Here is a 21,647-nt window from a genome sequence, read left to right as displayed (position 1 = left end):
GCGGGCGCGGCCGGCACGCGGGGCGCGGACACTCACCACACCACGCGGTAGGAGCCCTCGAGGATGAGACTGCTGGAGCGCGGCCCCACGTCTAAGACCTGGGGGCCGACCAGCTCGGGGCCGCCGCGCGCCGCCGCCGCCGCCGCCGCCGCGCTGGGCTTAACGCTCCGCGGCCGCCGCTCGGCCCACGCCGCTCCTCTCGGAGGGACCGCGCTGCCGCCGCCGCCGCCGCCGCCGCCGCCGCCGCCGCCGCCGCCGCCGCCGCCGCCGCCGCAGCAGCAGCCGCCGCCTCAGGTGAGCCGCGGAGCTTCTGAAACGAAGGCCGCTCACACCAACTGCCGACTGCCAACTGGCGGGCCGGTAGGCGGAAGGAGGGGTGAGGCCGAGGAGGGCTCTGGGGCGGGGCCTGTCCTGGCAGCGAGCGCGCGGATTGGCTCCTGTGGTCTGGGGGCGGGGCTGCGACTCAGGTTGGAGACAGGATACCTGAACTGGTGTCCACACAATTTGTATTTCTTTCTATTAGGAATAATTTTGCTGTGAACATTTGTAAACCAGTTTTTTGGGGATCTAGGTTTTATTTCTCACAGCTGCATACCTTAGATTGTCATGGCTGGGTTATAAGGAAACTCAATGGTTGGCCTTTCTAGAAACTCCAGACTGCTTCCAAAGTGGCTGCACCGTTTTACATATTTCCACTAGCAGACTATGAGGGTTCCAATTTATCTCGACATTATAGCCAACACCTGTCATCGTCTGTCTTTTTGATGATAGTCGTCCTCATGTTTCTGAAGTGGCATGTCCTTGTGGTTTTGGATTGCGCTTCCCTGATACTGAGCTTCTTTCATATGCTTGTTGGCCATTTGTATATCTTCTTTAGGAGAAATCTGTATTAGCAATTATGTATTCTAGATAAAAGGCTCTTTTCAGAAATAAGATTTGTAAAAAATAGTCTCTCATTCTGTGGCTTGTCCCTTACTTTCTTGAGAATATGCTGCCCCAGGGCCTGACATTAGCTCTTCCCTCGCATTGAATCCTCCCTGGACACATACGTGGTGGTCTCCCTCCTTCCTTCAGGTCTTGGCTCAAATGCCTGCTTGTCAGTAAGATCTCCTTGGATCCCTTGTAGTGATCACCAAGTAACAACAATGATGACAGTCCCATGCATCACCATCCGTCCCACTTCCCTGCCTCATTTCCCTTCAAGCTTTTATTACCATGTGCATGTAAAGTAGCCTTTTGTGAATTCTCTAATTCTTAACTGAATTGGAAATTTCATAAAGGATTTTTTTAATCAGTTTGTTACTACTTTATCCCAAATGTAATTCACTTCACGTAATCCAGTATGAATGCAAATGGAATGAGTGAATTGCATGAGAAATAATAATATATTTCACTTTATATTAATAAACCTATGACTTTTTTCAAATCTGCATGTGAATGTATATGCCAGCATAGTTCAGTCATTCTTTAGTCGTCTTATAGAAAATTAATTTCTTCATTTTTCTTGGGAAGTAACCTTTGGCTTTGGAAGATTTCATAGCAATTAATAGAGGAAAAGCAAAAATAAATAAATAACTACTTAATAAAGACTTAAATGTGGCTACCAGTGGTGCAACTTGAGCTGATTGAAGCTTGAGGATGGGTAGTTCCTGGGAAGGGTCATCATCTGCCACTGTGTCTCCCCTCTGAGTTTTAGGGAGTTTGCATGTCCATGGATGCATGTGTGACCAGTCTGGGAGGTCACAGGTCTGGAAGGCTTGTCAGTACCAGCTTCTGCTCTTTCTTGGCCTGACCTTGTGTACATTGACAATCAGGTTCAGTCCTTGGGAGTTTTCTGGGAGTGTCTGTCTTTCCCTGGGACACAACTAAATAATTACAGCCTAATGTGGTAAGTGCTAGGCTAGGGTTCTAAGGAAAGAACAGGATAGTTGCTGTAGAGGCCACAATTTTTTTATTTTGGGGGACCTGGGGTAATCTTTATGGCGAGGCAATATTTGGGGCTGTTCTTAAATGTTCTTATAAACTTAAGAGAAGAGATGAGAGACTTTCACAGTACATGGAGCCGTTTGATCAAAGGCATAGATGTGGAAAACTGTAATGTATTTGGGATGAGGACTTCTGAATTGGAGGAAGGTAATACACAGCAGAATTGGAATGGGATTTGGATAGGGGTTGACACTTGCAGAGATGGATGTGGCCATAGCATTCTGGAGTGGCAGTGAGATTGGAGAGGGAGAAATCTGCTTCTGAGACTTTTTTCGGGGCTGACCTAGATAGGAAGTGTTGCCTAACTGGATGTGGAGGGGAGAGACTGAACGAAGACTTCTTGCTTGGGTGTTTGGACCAGATTGGCATAAGCCAAGGTTGGATATTCAGAGGATGGACACTGGAGACATAAAGGAACAGAGGATCAATTGGCCACATTGATCTCTTTTCTTTTAAGTTTTTATTTTGAAATAATTATAGCATAATTAGTACACTGAGATCCTAGGTAGCGTTCACCCAGTTTTCCTGAATGATAACACTTACAAAAGTGTAGTACAGTGTTAAAATCTGGAAATTGACATTGGTATGATCCATAGAGCTTTTTGTGACTTTGCCAGTTTCCCATGCACCGGTGTATGTGTGCGTGCATGTATGCCTGTATGTATCCGTGCAGTTTTATTACATGTTGATTTGTGTAACCATCACTACAGTCAAGATATAGAATTGTTCCTCCTCTGCAAAATCTCTCACACTCTTTCCGTTTTCCTTTTCCTGACTCCTTGCAGTCACAAATGTTTTTTCCATCTCTAATTTTTGTCATTTTTGAGAGTGTTAAATAGTATGTAATATAGTATGTAACCTTTTGATATTGGCTTTTTATCACTCAGTAGAATTAATTCCCTTGATATCCATCCAATTGTTGAGTGTATCAAAAGTTCACTTCTTTCCATTGTTGAGTAGTAGTATTCCGTGGTATGAATGCACCAAAATTTGTTGCATACATTGAGGGACATTTGGGTTGTGTTGAAGTTTTAGCTATCCCAAATCAAACTGTTACAAATATTCATATATATTAACTTTTGTGTGTGGATACATTTTCATATCTTTGTGAGAAGTGACCAGCATTGAATCTGCTGTGTTGTATATTAAATGTATATTTACAATGTATTTTTAAGAAGCTGTCAAACTATTTTCCATAATGGCTGTACCATTTTAACATTCTCAGAAGCACTATATGAGGTATCAAATTTTGCCACATCATAGGTATTGTCACCATTTTAAAAAGTTTTCACTGTTCTAACAGATAGGTATAGAGTAATATCTCATTGTGATTTTAATTTGCAGTTTCCTAATGGCAAATGACCATCTTTTCATGTGTTTGTCTTCTGTGTATTCTCTTTGATAAAAACATCTATGTCTTTGCCCATGTCCTAGTTGTATTGCAGGGCTCCATATTACCATTCTGAGACACCTCATTCTGCCTCGTTGCTGCTGGGGGAGTGGGGACGAAGCAACTGCTGGCCCCCTAGACCCTGCGGGGTGGAGCATAGGGGAGGCAGATTTCTGAGTAGCACTCCTCCCACTCACCACCTTTACCTCAGCGCTGCCAGGTCAGGCTGCAGGTCCAGTTCTGCCCATGGTGACACTGATTCCACAAGGGGCCAGTTTTCTTTTGGTCTTGGCTGGAGTAGAGCCAGTATTAAGAACAAGGTTCTTCTGCCAGATGTCCCTTTCCCTGTCCTTGGGCTAGAGGGAGGGAGAGGCTTTATTTACAACCCTTATCTTCTGGTGGTTCCAGGTCCAGGCTTCTCCAGCATCTCATCAGGGGTGAAGGGGGAAAGAAAACCCGGGGAGCTTCACCACTCCTCACATTGTCAGCTTCCTGGCCAGTCAGCCTTCTTTCCATTTTTCATAGATTTCCTGTTTTTGTTTGTGTTCTTAGTGCCAGGATTTTTAGTCACAAGAAGGACTGGCAGCAATGGAGTGACTTCATCTTGGCCGCATGTTGGTTTTTAAGGACCTGGGCCACTTCAGGAGGCGGTCTAGACTCAGTAGAGCTTTGTGAACTGACCTCAGTGTAGGGCCACTGACACCAGGAGATGATGGAAGAGGGCTTGGGAGCCACTCCAACTTTGTTTGAACCTTGGCACCTGTGCTTACTAGTTGGGACTTAAGACTCAGCTTTCTTATTGTTCAAATGGGGATGATGCTGTTGCTGCTAATAATGCCTGTGACTGTGACATTATACATGTAGAGTAAGTTGTAGGATACCTGATTGTTACTAAGGGCCCAGTAAAACTGAGCTCTTGCTTCATCTATAGATGAGATTCTTGGCTCTAAGAAGATCATTTTTGGGCTTAGTGAGAGTGATCTAAATGAGAACAAAAGCCAGATTACAGGGATAAAAAACCAAGCAAAAGATGAGAAAAGAAGTCAGTGTACCTTCAAGATATTTTGCTGCACAAGTAGAGAGAGGGTTGTGAAGGGATTCAGGGAAGTGACTGGGGGAGAAAGGAGTGTGAAGTTTAGATAGGAAAGAATAAAGGACTGAAGAGGGAGAAATAAAGAGGTAAATTACAGAAAGAGCCAGGTTGCTGCTGATGCTGCATTTAACACCCGGTATAAAGAAAAGAAAACTATTCCTTGAGACCAGGCACACTCTCCCATGAACCCCATCCAGCACAGAACCCAGTTCTTGGCTGTCATCACTGATGTCACCAAGTATGTTAACCTTTACCATTTCCAAATCAGACACCCACTGGTACTGTAACCCACCACTTCAGCTCCTGGTAGTCTGCAGCTCCTGTTGCAGAAAGGAGAGAAACAGAGGAAAGGTGGGACTGAATGAGGAGCTGGGACATCAGAAATTTTTATATAATAAGCTCCAGTCATTCATTATTATGCCATCAGACAGTTACTAAGCATCTGCTTTATTTCAGGCATGTGCTCTGGTTGTGATGATGACAAAATAGACATTATCCTTGTGCTTATGGAGCTTTCCTTCGAATGTGGGAGTCAGGCCTTACGTATCCATGCACAGTTGTGACACGTGCTGTGAGGGGAAGGGAATTTGTACAGTGGGGTTATATTACCAGGGGGATTCTTCATGGATGTGGAGGGTAAGGAAGTCCTCCCCAAGGTAGAGAGATTGGAGCTGAAATGAGGTAGTGGGTACTGTGGAAGCTGAGAGGCGTGGGGAATGTTCTAGACACAGGGCACAGCATTTATGAATGAGGAATGTGAAATGTTTGTGGAACTGAATGAAAGCCACCAAGACCAATGTGTTCAGCAAGTAGAAGCAAGACCTGAGATGGGAGGTGGAGGAAGGTGAGTCACGCGGTCATCGTAGGCACCCAAGGTCTAGGGTGTTATTCTAAAAATGCCAGTTAGTTATTACAGAGTCATAAGTAGATTGACATAGAATACATGCTCCGGTCCACATTTTTTACAAATGACACTGTGTGCCCTGTAGGACTTATATTAGAGAGAGCCTCGGATGGCTATGAGGAGACTAAGCCCAGTATCAAAGGAGGCAAATTGAGGGAGGAGGTAGTTTGGACAAGGTTTATGGCCGTGGAAATGGAGGGAAGTAAGTGAACTGGAGACTTAGTGATGCATCTGATGCGGAGGCAAAGTAGAGACAGGTGTTTACATGACTTTCAGCTTTGTGGCTGGGTGACTAGTTTACAGTTTCCAGTAATCAGGATCACTGAATATTTGGGGGAAGAAAACATGAGTTTATGTTTAGACATTTATTTGATCCAAGATGCTTCTTGGAAATGATGCGAAACTGGTTGCCTGTGTGGATATGAAGGGAAAACAAAGGCTTATGATGGAAACAAGGGCTTCAGCCTGGGCAGTGAAGACTGAGGAGGTCAGCAGAGGGGTGGGAGGAAATCCAGGAAACAGGGTATAGTACTGTCATCAAAGGGGACAGTATTATAAGGCAAACCTAAGAGTGAGAGGCATGGTGGTATTTGAGGAGCAAGGCAAAGATTTAAAGATTAGATTTAGAATAGAAATATTATGAACATTGTAGAAACTGATTGAAGAAACTGGTAAAAGGCTGGCCTGGCACAGTGTTTTCACCTGTATCCCTTAGAGCACTGGGTACTTGGGAGTGTTACTGTCATGTTCTCTCTCTGTCTCTGTCTTTCTCTTTTTCTCTCTCTCACACACAATCATGTTTCATGATGGAGTAAGTATGGGGATCGCTGTTAAGATGAAACAGTTTGTCAACAACATAACTTCTAAGAGTGTTTGTCTAGCACCGTGAGTCTCAAGGTGGACGGCCCATGCAGCAGTACTTACAGACTCTCAGGGATCCAAGTCCGCGTTCTCTGGAACAGCACTGAAGAGACACCTGCTGGGTGTCATTAACAGACTCGGCCACAGAACTGTGCATCCGTCCCTCTCAGCATCCTCCCCTCCCTCTCCACCCCTGCTCCCCAAACCCCTCCACCCCTGGTCCCCAACCCCCTCCCTGGGAAAGTTTCAGTTTTTCTCAGGCATTGAAACAGTAGGGTTCACTGTCAGGGTGCTGTGGGTTTAGGGCAGTGGAGGTCAAAATATTTGGTGAAATCAGGGATGACAGCCAGGAATCTGGATCCATTCCGGCCAGTGGTTGGGTGAATAGCGTGTCTGGGTGTTGGGTGGGATGGATCTTTGGTAACCAGTGAAAGCCTCCAACTATGCAGCAGTGCTCTAGTTCATTCACAGGGAAACAGGAAACCCTCAGAAAAGGATATTCTGGAAGAAATGTTCTGCAGATAATCGGGGTGGGGGTGGGAAGGGGTGAACAGTAAAAGAAAGGAAATAACCAAAAGATAACCCCTGTCCTGGAGACTGAAATGATTTAATCTTAGACGGTTTGTGAGTGAGATTTGGAGATGGAAGGTTTGTTATTTAAATGTTTAGAACTTGGAAATTCCTTTATGTTGGTAATCGATGTGTTAGTGTGTAGCTACTTTGCACATAGCTTTGGCCATAAGGGAAAATGAACCTATTTCAATAAGTAACTCTCATCACCACTGGTATGGCAGTGAGATCACCAACATCCTCTTCATAGAGGGTTATATACAGTTTTAAAAAGCAGAGGAAGAAGATCACTATAGAAGGTTTGAGCAAATAAGAGTGATATTATGAGTAACTGTGTATTTTGTGAGGTGGGATTTTGCTGGAATCTGAAGCCCAGCATTTATCTTGCTATCTCCAGTGCCTAGTGCAATGCCTGGTAAACAGTCAGCTTTTGATTGAATGGGTGGATGAATAAATAATCCCTAAAATTCATTTTTTTAAAAGAAGAACCAGAGGAGAACACTTGAGACTATATTTAATTTGGAGGTCAAACAAAGCCAAAATTATCCAGATGACCTCTAAGTTCTGGCATGAATTTGTAGCACTCGTTTTACATAGTTGATAGTTGCTGATAAGAGTGAGAAATGGGTTTTTAACAGGTAGAAAAATACTGACTTTTGCTTGATCCCACATGTCTTGCAAGAAGAAAGCCAAGATGTCAGGCAAGAAGAAACAGTTGGTCTTGCTGTAGCAATGAATAGCAGAATATTGCAGACTTGATTAACATTAAGTTTTAGTTCTATTTTTGTAACTTCCTACACATACGTATTCCCGCATAAGAGATGAATGATATGCACACGAGAGCGTTTTGTTGAGTGAACGTATAGATGAGTGAATTCACATGTACCTTTGCTGGACGCAGCCTTCTTATTTCTTAATCTATCTATTTGTATCCTCATGTTTGACATGACCAGCTCTGTCTCAGGCATACATAAGTATCTATTTGGGATTCAAATTACCTCATAAGGACCCTCATTTTACTGTAGGATGATGGTAAACACTTGGCATTATCTGTATATCATTATGTCCTCGATATTTCTTATTTTGATTGTCTTGTCATTAACTTTCCTCCTTTAACCTCTCTCTTCTCCCAGGACATGGAGGCTTTCTTTTTTCCTATTCAATTAGTGATCTAATTTTTCTGTCTTTAAAAAAATTACTGACTTCTAACTACATACAGTCATCCCTTGGTATCTGCAGGGAATTGCTACTCAAATCCCCAGATGCTCAATCCCTTAAATAAAATTGTTTGTAGTTTGCATATAACCCACACACATCCTCCTGTATACTTGAAATCACCTCTTGATTACTTATAATTTCTAATACAACATAAATGCTATGTAAATTGTAGCTGGAGCACAACAAATTCAAGTTTGCTTTTTGGAACTTTATGAAATTTTTTTCCCTGAGTATTTTGGATCTGTGTTCGGTTGAATCCACAAATGCAGACCCCACGGATAAAGAGGGCTGACTGTACCATGAATCATACTGGTCACTAGGACCACAGAGATACACAGGACATAGTCCTTCTCTCCAATAAGCTCCAGTCAGTAGAAGAAGTAGACATCCATGTGTAGCACCAGTAAGACATTGTAGTAAGCACAGAACAGAACAAATATAAGGTTCTGTGTTATTGTGGACAGAGACTTGTTATAATGAGGATCAAGGTGGGCAAGGCAGGCTTTTTAGTGAAGGTTATATTGAAGCCAAACCATCTCATTTACTTCTATGTATCTTTTGTTGCATTACATTCCAAAAGCCAAATGGGTCAAGCCCTCAGAAGATCTATTGATCTGTCATCAAATCTTCTTTCCCTGCTGAGAGAAGCTTCCTTTGAGGAGTTAGTCTTTGCTGGGTAATCCCAACAACAGAAAAGCCTGCATTTCAAATCAGTCAGCGAACACAAAACACAAAATATCTTTATTAGAAATCTCTCAGCTTCTATCATTTACAGCACTTTATGGCTGAGCTGCCTTATGTTTAAACAACAGAAAATGTTGAAGGGATTTTAACTTCTGAGGACTAGACTCAAACCCAAGATATGGTGGTTGACTCAGACTTCTTAATGCACTTAGAAAATGTAGGATTTTGACTGTTTTGAAACATCTTTGCGAATTATAGAGATAAAACTGAAAATAAAAATCATCTAAATTCTGTATTAAGAATAAATTTTGTGTTGTTCAAACCTGTAAAATATTCTGCCTTATGTTAAAATGCAGACGATCCTCTCCTATAAAGAACCAAACTTAGAGCAACAAATTTTTAGCTTGGGTGTTAAAGGGTGAAAGAGGACAGTTAGAAAGAAAAGAAGCCTGGAGCATTTTTGTGATGAAAAAATTTGAAATAATCAAAATCTTCTATTTTTGTTCCATGACTTAATAATTAAATTGTACTTTTCTTTTTCCAAAACAAAGAGGCAGAAACAATGATTGCAATAGTTAAATACTTATTTATTTCTTTAAAAAAGTTATAACACCTTTAGGATCAAATTACTTACAAATTTAACTTGATTACTTTCTGAGAGAAATACCAGTTTGAAATAAAAGTCTTGCATTCCAGAGAGCATTAGAAATACCTAAAAACAACGGAGGAAAACTGTACTGTTTTAAAGCATGCTGGAATAAATAAAAATATTTATTTATTTTTTTTGGTGCATGACTAATAGCGAATAGCATTTAGAAGATTTGGAGATGATCTGGTTTGCATTAAACACATTTAAACATTTTAAAATGTGTCATGAATTAAGTCAAGCTTTACCTCAAATAGATGCTGAAAATATCAAAATACACAGAGTTTTCCTGTATTTAAGATCATGATTATCTAACAACCACTTGGCTTTTGTTTTTCCTCAGAGCACAATCAGATGAACTGGAAAAAATGGAGACGCATGGCCGGTCCTCCAAAGACAAGGAAAATGACAAGTCTCTGGACGAACCTGAGCAGTGAGCGCATCATAGGACCCTGTAGATGGCATCCAGGCTATGGGTGGGCTCTTCCCATTTGAAAAAATGCAGTATCTTCTGTGCACGTGTGTCATGAATAATGTGAGGATAAACGTGTTTTGTGCATTGTCTTTTACCTCTTAACTTGGCTTACATCGGGCTTCTATGTAATGCCACACACTGTGCTTTCCCAAAATAGAATAAACAGTGTGATTAGTTTGAGAAAGACAGATAAGCTGTCAGCCATAAGTCACCCGTCTTCTGGCTCTGTCACTGTTTCTGATTCCAGACTTATTTTTGTTTCTAAGGAAAGACCGAGAAATAATGTGTTATGGCTCAGGCACTTATAGTAAGACAACTGAATCTCATTTTAGCATTTTATAAGAGCATCTGCTGTGTTTGGTATGTATATTGTTGCCACGCTATCTCCAGCTCCCCTGGGAGCTCCCTGGCTTTCCGAGCCCAGTGACGTGTAGTTGGTTTACCAGCCTGGTCAGCTTGTGCCTCTTCTGACTGTGAGCAGCTCTTCTTGATGCCATCGTGCCCCACGGTGGCTTCTGTTCCCGTGCCTTTCTTGGGTAGAAATGGTTCCACCTGCCACCTGACTTAGCATGAACAGAGCACTGAGTAACTAAGTTCCTGGAACTCGACACGCATGTTCTCATGCACATTCTTCCCTGAACCTCCTGCCCTCCCCCACCTTCAGCGTCTGACTTGAAAGTATTTCAAATTCATTACCTGTAACTTCAAGCTGAAATAATGTCTCTGTCCAGACATATACAGGAAAAATCAGCTCATAGACTTATTTGTATTGATTTGTATTTGTTTGGAACACTTACATTTATAATTGTAGATATCTGATTTTATTTTTGTTTGAGAAATGAAAAAATGATGTTATAAACTTAATTCAAATGCAACCAGCAGTTTTTTAAAAATTACTTCTTATTATGATTTTAGAATGAGTAACATTTTAGTATGGAACATCAGACAACATTGAAAAATGTAGAGAGGAAAATTTATTTATTTTTATCAATGGAAATAATCAATAAACAATTACAGTAGGAACAGAGAACATTTTTATTTGAGCCAATCTGAGGATTGAAGCCTGGGAGACAGAGTCAGGAAGCACTTGGATTGTGTTATGCTGAACCACAAAATGGGGAAGGCTTATACAGTCAAAAACTGCAAAATTAAATATGTTGTTTGTCAAGAATTAGAATTGGAGCTGGCAGGATGTAAGGGTGTTTGTTATGTAAAGATTGGTCCAAAATGGTTGCATCATTACAAGGGGAGACCTTGAGACCATGAGGTTACAGATAGCAACTAGTAGCAGATACTGTTCTGAGAATGACTGGTGGTGTCCTTGAGTTTGCTACAGTGCAGAAAATTCAAGTTTTTGGTAATACAGGAACGTATCTATAATGACAACACAAACAGAGGGAAAGGTGTACCATGTTCTGGGTTTGGAAGAATTAGTATTGTTAAAAAGACCATATTACCCAAGGTGGTCTACAGATTCAATGCAATCACTATCAAAATAACAAGGGCATTTTTCACAGACCTAGAATAAATTATTAAAGTTTGTGTGGAAACACAGAAGAAACCAAATAGCCAAAATAATCTTAAGAAAGGGGAACAGAAGTAAGGGAATCATGCTCCTGGGCTTCAGAGTATACTACAAAGCTATATTAATTAAAACAGTATGGTACTGATCCATTTTGATTCTTGAATGCACTTTTTTCTTTAATAGTTAAAGCAGATGTATAGTGCATGTTTGAAAGCCACAAAACAATCTGTTGAAGCTAGCATAAACTTTAAGCCAAATCATGTGTAAGCCAGAATGACAGATCCATATCTCAGCATGTGAAAATTTCCTCCATCATCTGTCATCCTGTAGTCCAATAATATAAGGTTAATATTTTGGCATGTTTTTATCTAGTGTGTGTATATGTTGCACATGCACGAATTATTCCATCGACACCATGATGCATAAAATTTTTGTAATTTTTATCCATTCTTACATTCTCTGCTCTAAAATTGGATAATATATTTATGTTTACATTATGTCTTTTTTCTGGCTTTCTATTGTCTTAAAATTTTGTCAACATTCTCTCTCTGACTCCTGCAATACATTTTGAAAGCTATAGAAAGTATTACTATTAATTTGTTGGCTGATCTTAATTGTGAACATATTTTCTTAAAGTATATAGTTTTAATACCTGCCATAAATTTACTCAATATATTTACCTTCCCAAATAAGATTAAACTTTTAGAACATTCTGACTAATAATTAACTACTCTTTTCTTTCTTCTAATGTTTTTCCAGACTTTAACTACTATCATTTTTCTTTTAAAAATTGCTGATATTTTATAATCCTTAAATAATAACATTTACCAACATATGTAATCACTCTGCCATCACTTTTGCATCCCATTTTTCCCTTCTCATTTGGTTGTTTGCTCAGTGAGGCTTGGTGGGTGTTAAGTTCTGAGTCTGGAAATAACTGCAAAAAAATTTCTTTCTTATTTTTGAACGATTAGTCTGCTGGACATAGAATTGTAGATTGACACATTTTCATCAATATTTTGAAGATACTTTTTTTCTTCTGCCATCTCTTCTCACTGATAAACCTGTTTTCAATCTGCCATTCTTTTGTAGATAATGTCTTTTATTTTTGTTGACTTTTGTAATTTTCTCATCCTTATTCATATTTGGCTTTGCTTTAATATGTGTAGTATGACTTTATTTGTTTTTGTTTGTTTGTTTGTTTGTTTGTTTATTATCTTTCCCTGTACTTAGAACTTTTATTTTAAAGACTGATGTGCACCTAAATGTTTCAAGAATTCTTCACAATTACCTTTTCATATATTGATCAGTTTCTCCTCTTTTCCTGAAATTCCTCTTAGATGGGTATTGGAGCCATTTGGTCCAACACTCTATGTCTCCTAACTTGTCTTTTATATTTTTAAAATCTACCCTACTCCTTTTGCTATAACCTTCATGTATTTCTCGACAATGTCTTCCAGTTCATTAACTCTCTCTCTGACTCTATCCAACCTGATGTTTATATTTTCAATGCAATTATCTTAAAATCATAATAATTTTTTGTTTCTTAAGATTTATAATATTTTTTATCATATCTATGATTACTTTTAAAATAATTTCTCGTTCTTATTTTGAATATTATCTTTCCTTTATCTCTGTGATGCTTATAAAAATATAATAAAATTCTGTTTGAATTTCCTATAGTTTTTGTTTCATCTTTCCTTTGTTAATAGCTGTATGCTTTGTTTCTACTCATTAGTTTTCTTTAAGATATTAGAATGTTGATTTAAAACAGGTGTCAGAAGATGTCAGAAGTTTACAGCATGTAGGCTTTTTGTAAATAAAATTCAATTGGAACATAGCCTTATACATCCAATCATTTATGAATTATCTATGATTGCTTCTGTGTTACAACTGAAGAGTTGAGGAGTTCTGACAGAAACTGTCTGTCAACCTGTTTGTCCCTTGCTCTCTCCCGTCCCCTGACCCGACACATCTGCACTCTCTTAATTTTTTCAATTATTTTGACTTAATCTGCCTGGGAGTCCTGCCATGTGGACATGTTTAGTTATTCAAGATTCGGTCATCAAGCTAGTGAACGACTTGTCTCAGGTCACGCCTGGAAAGCTGTATCTGTCTACTGTTGCTGCCCTAGACACACAGCTGTGTATGGACCATAGCTCTTTTCACCCTCCTTTCATGAGTCTAGAGCCCAGTCACAGCTCTGGGTTTCCAGTGGTGAGACCAGTTCCATTCCCTGCTGTGTGACCTCTCTCCCCACCAGTTTCCATGTAAGCCAAGATCTTTACCTTCTCCTCCATGTGTACACTCCAGTGACCTCTCACCTCCACATTATTTATTCCCTTAAGCTTCTCTGCTATTTCTGGTCCAAAGAGATATTTACATTTTTTGTAAAGCACATTGTGTTGGTTTGATTTTCTCTTTTATGTTCCCATTCACTGCCATGTGTTTTCAGCAGAAGTAAGGCTCAGCCTATGAAGTCATCATTCCATTTGACTGTACATCTGTATTCTTTTATATATCTTTTCCCACTGAAAGTTACACCACGAGCATTTCCTATGTCATTTACTATAATTCAAGAACTGTTTAAGATGGTTTCATAATAATCCATCTTATGATTGTGCTGTGATTTAGTAAGTCATTAGATTCTGGTAAGAAATTAGACTCCAATTTTCCCTTCTCTTAAATATTTTGTTGAATATCCTTGTTGATAGCCTTTTTTCTTTCACTATATTTCTGACAATTTCCTTAATATAGATTATTACAATTACAATTACTGGATCAGATTTAATGGACATTTTGTAACATTCCTGATGCTTTTTTACCAAAATGCTTTCTAGAAGGGCAACTTATGAATTTAAAGGTTGGTTTGTCTCCTAAAGTAGAATTGAATAATAAAAAATTTATGAGATTTAGATCAGTAAGGAATCTCAGAGATATTATACTCTAATACCTATCATTCAACAACTGTTTTATTAAATTAATAGAAAATAAAAAATAGAAACATAGACCCTTCCTTCATAGTTCATAGACTAGTAGAGAACTGATAGATATCTGAGTAACCACTACCCAGTATAAAGGTATTTTTTTAGTTATATAAATAAGATACTATAGAAACACAGAAAAGGAATGATTGAATATACTTGTAGAATTATATTTAAATTGGATTTTGAAAAGTAACCAATAAAGTGACAAGAAATGGATGGTAAAGTCTGATACAACTAGAAGGTAAAAAATACCTTGAGCTCAGTGACATCCCACCACCCTCACGCTCCCTGCCTGGTACCAGGGGCTGCGGCCTCCTGGCCTTGGAGCAGACAGACCAAGGCGATGGCCGGCGACCTTGACCATCAGCACGGAGGTCTCCCTTTGTTGGCTGGTTCAGGTAAAGCAGAAGACACCATTGCTGCACTGGCCCCACCCGCTCTGTGACCCCGGGGCAGCTGTGTTTCCCCACCTGCCTCTGAGTCCTCAGCTGGCCCAGGGCCCAGAGCACTGAGTCGGCTCCCTCTCAGACCTGTCTGCTTTGTTCCCACCACACTTAGGGGCCCGCCAGCCACACGCCCTCGGGGCCACACCTGGGCGTGTGGGCACTGACCTCCTTTTGGCTGCCTGACGCTCTTTCGGGTTGGTCTTGTGGAATGGAACTCATTTCCCATTTCTGTTGGTTCTCCTTAGAGCCCTGTCCCCATGGTGCCTCTGGTGCTTCTGTCTGGTTCCCCTAACTTGCCCCCTGAGTGATGCTCCAACCACAGACAACAGAAATCATGAACTCAGAGAGAACTCAGGGAGTGGGCTTGAAAATTAGTCCCATGAATGGCACTTGCTTGGCCTATGATGTCACACTCTAATCCCCTCTCCACAAATGACAGAGCCGAGGCCCCGGGGCTCAGTGAAGGAGCAAGGGCGGCAGGAGAGGCCGGCTGTTACGAGTTGGGCTCTGGGGACAGATTTGAATCTGAAGCTCAGCTTGGCCACTCACTGTACTTGGCCTCAATTTTCCCATTCTGTAAAATGGGGACATAGCAGTGCCAGCCCCACAGGATTACCCCCCACCCCAGGGGTAAGGGTCACATGGGCTCCTGAATGCCCCGGTGGCCCCCAGGGGCAGGCTGGTGGGTGGACACCCTCAGGGGATGCAGCTACTGGGATTCTAACAGGAGCATCAACCCCCAACATCACTCAGGATCTGGGCCAGTCCTTCTCTACGCGGGGTCTCCCACCTGCCTCCCTAGCAACAGCCCCCTGCCCCCCGCAAGGTGCCACCTTCACAAGCCTGCAGGCTGGGCCAGGGGCCCCTCTGGGCTTCCCTCCGTGACAGCTCCATCACGGCCCGGGCCTAGTCTCCCCCATCAGACCGTGTCAGGACAGCCTGATGACAAGTGTCCGTCAGACTAAGGGGCTCTATTTTCACATCATAAGGCTCTCAACACCCATGCAAAGCCACTGAGTGAACTCAAGAAAACTGGAAAAACACAAAAAAGTTGGAAGAGGGAACAAACCACCAGAGAAACTTACTGCTGCCCATCCCGGTCTTTTTCCTGTGCTGGGCTGAGTGCTGGTTGCCACCCGGAGCAGCCCCTGAAAGCAAGCCTGCCGCCCACCTCCTTCCCTTGCACGGAAAGACGCTGGGTCTGCAGAGCGGTCGTGAGGCCTGACAGAGGGGCTGAGTCACACAGGCTTGGGGTCACACAGCTCCAAGAGGAGGGGCCCAGGCTGGGAGGCCAGCCCTCCCAGTCCCCCCAGACACTGCACCCCCATCCCACAACAGTCTTGGCCCCAGAAGTCCTTACTTCCTGTTGTCTGGCTGTGTGTCCATCATCTGGGAAGGTCCTGTCTGCAGACAGTTCACAGAAACACAGGGAGTTCACGCATGGAGCAGATCTTACGGGTCCGCTCCTGTCCCTTACCACAGGTTCTTAAAACTCCAACCCAGCCCCTATGTCTGCCACTTGCTCTCTCATTCATCAGACACTCCCAGGGTCCCACTGTGTGCCAGCCCCGAGCTCAGCCCTGGGACCCAGAGATGAATCGAGTTCTGCCCTTGGACCCCAGGCTGGAGGGAAGGAGACTGGGGAACACATCCAGTGCTGGGTCAAAGATATGAGCGAAGATTCCAAGGTAAAGGAGCATGGGAGGGGCGTCTACCCACCCTGCCTGGGGTGAATGCAGGGCAGCCAGGAGGGCTTCCTGGAGGAGGAAGGCATCTTCCAGCAAGGACTTGAAGAACAAACAAAAGCCACCAGTGAAGAAGGGAGGAAAAGAATTCCAGACAGAGGAAAGGCAGGAGGAGGCTCAGAGGAGGCAAGGACAGAGAACGAGTAGGAATATGAGGTGACCTTCAAGCAGGGGCAGGCAGTGAAGCGGAGGTGACCCCGGCCACCCACAGGGCTCCCTCTCACAGCTCCTAGCAGTGAGTGTGGCTCCAGGGACCAGTTCCCTTCAGAATCAAGCTTAGAAAAACTCCCACCTTCCATCAGCATATCTGCAAGGCCCCCAGGGCACTGGCTTCAGGTTCTTTCCTGGGAGAGCCAACCACAGGCCTGCCAGGACCTCTCCGGGAACCAGACCCGTCCAAAGGCCTACTGATGCTTGTCAGGCCGATGTGAAGATGTGATGGAGAACAAGGACACAGGTGTGATCCTCGCTTGGTCCTCCAATCCACAAACCGGAGACCGAGGCTCAGAGAGGCAGAGGAAATTGCCAGAGGTCACAGAGCACATAAGCAAGCAGGAAGTGGGCCCCGGGGCAGAACCCGCCCTTTCTGGCTCTGAGGGCTCCCCGAGCCACAGCCAAAGTATCCCTCACTGGTCCTGGGAGCCTGGGACACGGGGATCTGACCAGCGCACCCAGAATGTGCTTTATGAATGAGTGAACAAAAGAATCTGAAAGCCTCGTCCCTCTGCCCACGCTGGTGGCAGCAAGAAGGAGCCATCTGCTACTGTTTTTTGTTGTTGCTGTTCCTCTGAAAATCAAAATCACAAACCTGAAGTTGCAGCTCCTGGTCACACCAGGGCGGGCAGACCCCCCGCCCCCCAGGCCCTGACTCTGGGCTAGGACAGAGTGCAGCCCCTCCATGGCAGAGGTCAGGCAGCCAAGGGCTGAATCTCTGCTCGGCCTGTGACAGCGTGAGACCTGACCCGTCGTGCCCCGACTCTGAGCCTCAGCGTCTCATTACCAAACAGAGGTGCAAGAGGACCTACCTTGCTGGGTGCTGTGAGGACTAAAGAGGTGGGGTCCTCCAGGGATGGGTCTGGGGGGATCCCAGCCTGCTGGCCTCCTCTGCCAGTGACCTTGGCTGCTGAGTGAGCTCTGAAACCCTCAGCACTAACTGCACTGGATGCCCTGGCCCCGTGGGCAGCCGAATAGCTTACATATTACAAGGCATCCACGTGGCCAAAGGACAGAGTGGCTGAGGAGGGCGCGGGCAGGTGGCTCAGCGGGCTCTCCTGTGACTCAGTGGGACTCAGCCAGGCTGAAGGCCCAGGGGTGGGAGCTGCCCCCTTCCCTGTGCAGGGAAGCCCAGCTGCCAGTGCTTCTGATAAATATTTTATCACTGCTCACAGAGCAGGCCCCAGGAAGGTGCCTGCAGCCTCCAATCCTACAGAGCACCCCTTCCTGCCCGGACAGAAGCAAGTGGCTGGGTGGGGTGCAGCTGGGGCCAGGAGCCTGGACAGTTAGCTCATTCCTGCCCTGCTGTCACTTCAGGTCAGCTCAGCTCAGCAAATGCCCCCAAGCCTCACTCACACTCTGCCCGACACATGCTGCCCCCCCCCACAGCTCCCAGGCGCCTCTGCTCTGCCCCCAGAACACCAGCACTCTGTCCCTTGGCCCAGTCAAATGCCCCATCCTGTCAGCCCTGTGCCATGCCACCTCCTCCAGGAAGTATTCCTGGCTGTCTTCTTCCCACTGTGTGACATTGGGCAGGCCCATCACACTCTCTGAAACTGTTTCTAAAATGGGGCTGATGATCCCGACTCATGGAGACAAGATGAGACCTTGTCAGTGAAGGGTCTCCCAGGGCCCCGCCCGCACAGAGACTCACTCTATTTGGAGGGACCTGAATGTGAGGAATCCGATAAATATAACGGCGCCTGTGGGACACAGGAATGCACAGAGCCTGGCTCCTGCTTGCAGGGCTCCACAGTCTAACTGGGGAGATGGGAACGAAATAATAACTAAGACAGTAACACTAATAATTTCCACCTTCCAAGCCCCCGCCACAGCCAGATGACTGACATCACATCTCCTCATTTACTCCTCCCAGCAGCCCCCTAACGTCAGGCTCTTACCCCCATTTCACAGCAGTGCAGGCGCCTGAGACTCAGAGAGGGGCAGGGCCCTGCCCGAGGTCACACAGCTTGGCGGGGCTGACCAGCTGTCCCGTCGGACGTCTGAGGTGTGACCTCGGGGGCAACACCTGCTTTTCACATCATGGTCCATGTGGCGGCTCCACTGAAAGGGGGATGGTCTGGGGCAAATGAAGAACAGCCACAGGATATTGTGCCACCAGTAAAAAGTCCTCACTGCTCTTCAGGAATAGCTGGACCACTGAAAGAACGTGGGAGGTGCTCGTGGTACTCACAGGAAGCGAGAAAGGTCAGGATGCGAAACTACACGTGGTGTGATGATACGTAAAAATGGTTCTACATCGGGATGCATTTACTGAAAAAAGACTGGAAATGATACACAAAATGCTGATGTTCTGGGGGGAGGTTACAGGTAAAACTGGGATCGATTTTCTAGAGTTTATATCAAATGCCTAAGTTGATTTTATAACTTAAAATTTTCCTTAGAAACAGGATTGATCCCCGCCAAGGGTTTATTGGACACCTACTGTCTGCCCTCCTGTGCTGAGTTTTCTCCTCTCTCAGCCTCAGATTTGGTCTGTGGGACAGATGAGATGGACATGACTGGGAGAAACGAAGAACTGGGGACCACCCTCCCCACCTCTCCATGGTTCAGCCTGCCAGCACCTCAAACTCTGCTCAGCCTATGCCAAGCTCAGAATCTTTTCCCACACTGAGTCTACTGTACCAGGGACCATCACCGCCACCTATCTAAGTCCTAGACTAACCATCACAGGAGCTCATGAGGTAGTGAGCTCCCTGTCAGTGGGAATAATCAAGCAAGGGGTGTCATGCCTATCTACCAAGAAGTGGCCTCGATGGACTGTCTTACCAGACTCAAAGTCTTACCAGCTGCGTGACCTTGGATAAGACACTGACCTCTCTGTGCCTTGCCTTCCTCACCTGCACAGTGGGATGATACAATGACCTCATAGGGCCTCAGAGGGTTAAATGAGGGCAAATATGTAAGATGCCTTCCAGGTACCTGCCCAGGGCTATATACGTGTTGACTATTATTACTTCACAGCTTTACCTACCCTCCCACCAGAGCAGAAGTAAAAATTCCCATTTCACAGATTTGAAAACCAAGGCATAGAGAGTAACCCCTCTTAGACTCAAAGGGGTGGAAGTGGCGAAACCAGGACCTTCTGGTGCTGAACGGGGCCCCCCTCCCAGCTGGGGTCTTCCCTGTGAGTCTCGCCTCCTCTGCTCTCTTCTAGGCTCTGGGCAGATTGGTTTTGCTGGAGAAACTGCTTTGGATAAAAGAATGAAGGTCTTTAATCAGCCCAGCTGGTGGCGCAGAGAGCAAAACATTAAGAACCTTCCAGAAAATGAGCAGGACTTCCACTGGGGTCAGAGGAGCCCACCACAGCAGCTCTCGATGGGGAGGTGTCACGGTGACAGTCCCTCACCATCAGGCACGTAGCGTCGTGGACAGGAAAGTGGGCGTGCACACCTCCCCTCTTGCTGGGGACCTGGCAGTTTGAGCCCCAGCCCTGCTCCTTGCTGCCAGTGTCTCTGGGCAGCCATTGGCCTCTCTGAGCCTCAGTTTGCCCTTCTGTTAACTGGGCAGGGCCATGATAACCTTCTAGGCTGGCTGGGAGGAGTAAGTAGTATGGTGGCCGGGGAAGTCTTCACACCGGGCCTGGCACACAGTAGGTGGTAAATCGATGCCTGGGAGTCAGAACCGAGGAGAGCAATACTCGGTACTCCTTTTAAACGAACTATATAGATTTTCTTGATAACCTTTTCAGAAGGGACCTGGCCCCAGTCCCTCCTCACTCGCTCCTGGTGTAGTCAAGGGTAAAGCAATTGCAAACGTCACCTATGTCCCCGCTGCTCTGCCCAGAGGGTACAGACCGGCACCAGCATCTCCGAGGGATTCCCTGTGCCGGGCACTGAGGGGGCCTCCACACGGCTCATTACCCATAGTCATCGCGTGAGCCCAGAAGTGGGTTTTAACCCTGACGTTAACACTGACAGGAACTCCAGGGCCAATGCCAGGCCAGCCTGACCACAAGCCCCTGTCACTGCAAGACCTCTCTACCATACCAACACAAGGCACTGTCCTTCCCAGGACCTTACACGAAGCCACGTAGTCCTCACAAGCGCCTTAGGTGGTAGGTGCAACCACCATCACCACTTCACAGATGAAAAAGCCGAGCACACAGAGACGTTTGGTGACTTGCCAACATCACACAGCTGATGAGAGGTGGGGCCAGGATTCGAACCCAAGAAGCCTGGCTCCAGAACCCAGGTTTTGGTCACCTAAGCTGTGTTTTCCAATCTACACTTCTCAAATGAGCAAACTGAAGCTCAGAGAGGCTAGGCCACTTCCCCACGGCCATGCAGCTATCAATAGTGCTGCCGGGATTTATAGCAGGTGGACCCAACTCTGGGGTCTCCAGCCTTTGCAGCCCCTCCCTGGCCCCTGCTGGCTTCTCCTCCAGGCCACAGGGTCTGAGGCTGGAGCCAAGTCCTATTGGCAGATGCACCCGGGCTGCTCTCGAGACGTCAGGTTTCCTGAGTCACAAGAACTGTGTTCACACACAGACTTCAAAGTTCCCGCCCCATGAGATGCTCCCTCACCAAAATTCGATTTTGAGACATGAAAGAGGGATATGGTTAAAAAAGAAGGTTATACTGTCCTCAGGAAGTCACCTCCTTGTCCCACTAACCCATGTCTTCATTACAGCCCACAGTTTTAATCCTTATCTCCGGACTCTAACCCTGGTCCTTCTCAGTGTCTACCCTGAGGGCCACCCCAGGCTTTGGGGTGAGCCCTGAAGCAGGATGTCCTGACCCTGCTTTTGACCCCAAGGACCATGGACAGCACGTCTGACTCAACAGCTCCCCACCCAGATTGAGGCCTCCCCTTTTCTACATGGGTCTCTCTGCCTCCCAGGGGACCCTGACCATCTGCAGGCCTGGAGAAGGCCTGTGGGA

General features: G+C 45.0%; 1 long non-coding RNA gene across 1 annotated transcript; it reads left to right on the top strand.

Annotated features, from left to right (window-relative positions):
- Positions 1-296: 296 nt before the first annotated feature.
- Positions 297-10,038, top strand: LOC140699678 (uncharacterized). The gene is made up of 2 exons (XR_012077928.1): positions 297-360; positions 9,696-10,038. It is a non-coding gene; the product is annotated as an uncharacterized lncRNA (long non-coding RNA).
- Positions 10,039-21,647: the final 11,609 nt, after the last annotated feature.

The sequence above is a fragment of the Vicugna pacos genome, chromosome 11 (assembly GCF_048564905.1).
Source record: "Vicugna pacos chromosome 11, VicPac4, whole genome shotgun sequence".
Lineage (NCBI taxonomy): Eukaryota > Metazoa > Chordata > Mammalia > Artiodactyla > Camelidae > Vicugna > Vicugna pacos.
The sequence above is the reverse complement of the archived record's forward strand: the minus strand, read 5'-3'. Positions and strand labels throughout refer to the sequence as shown.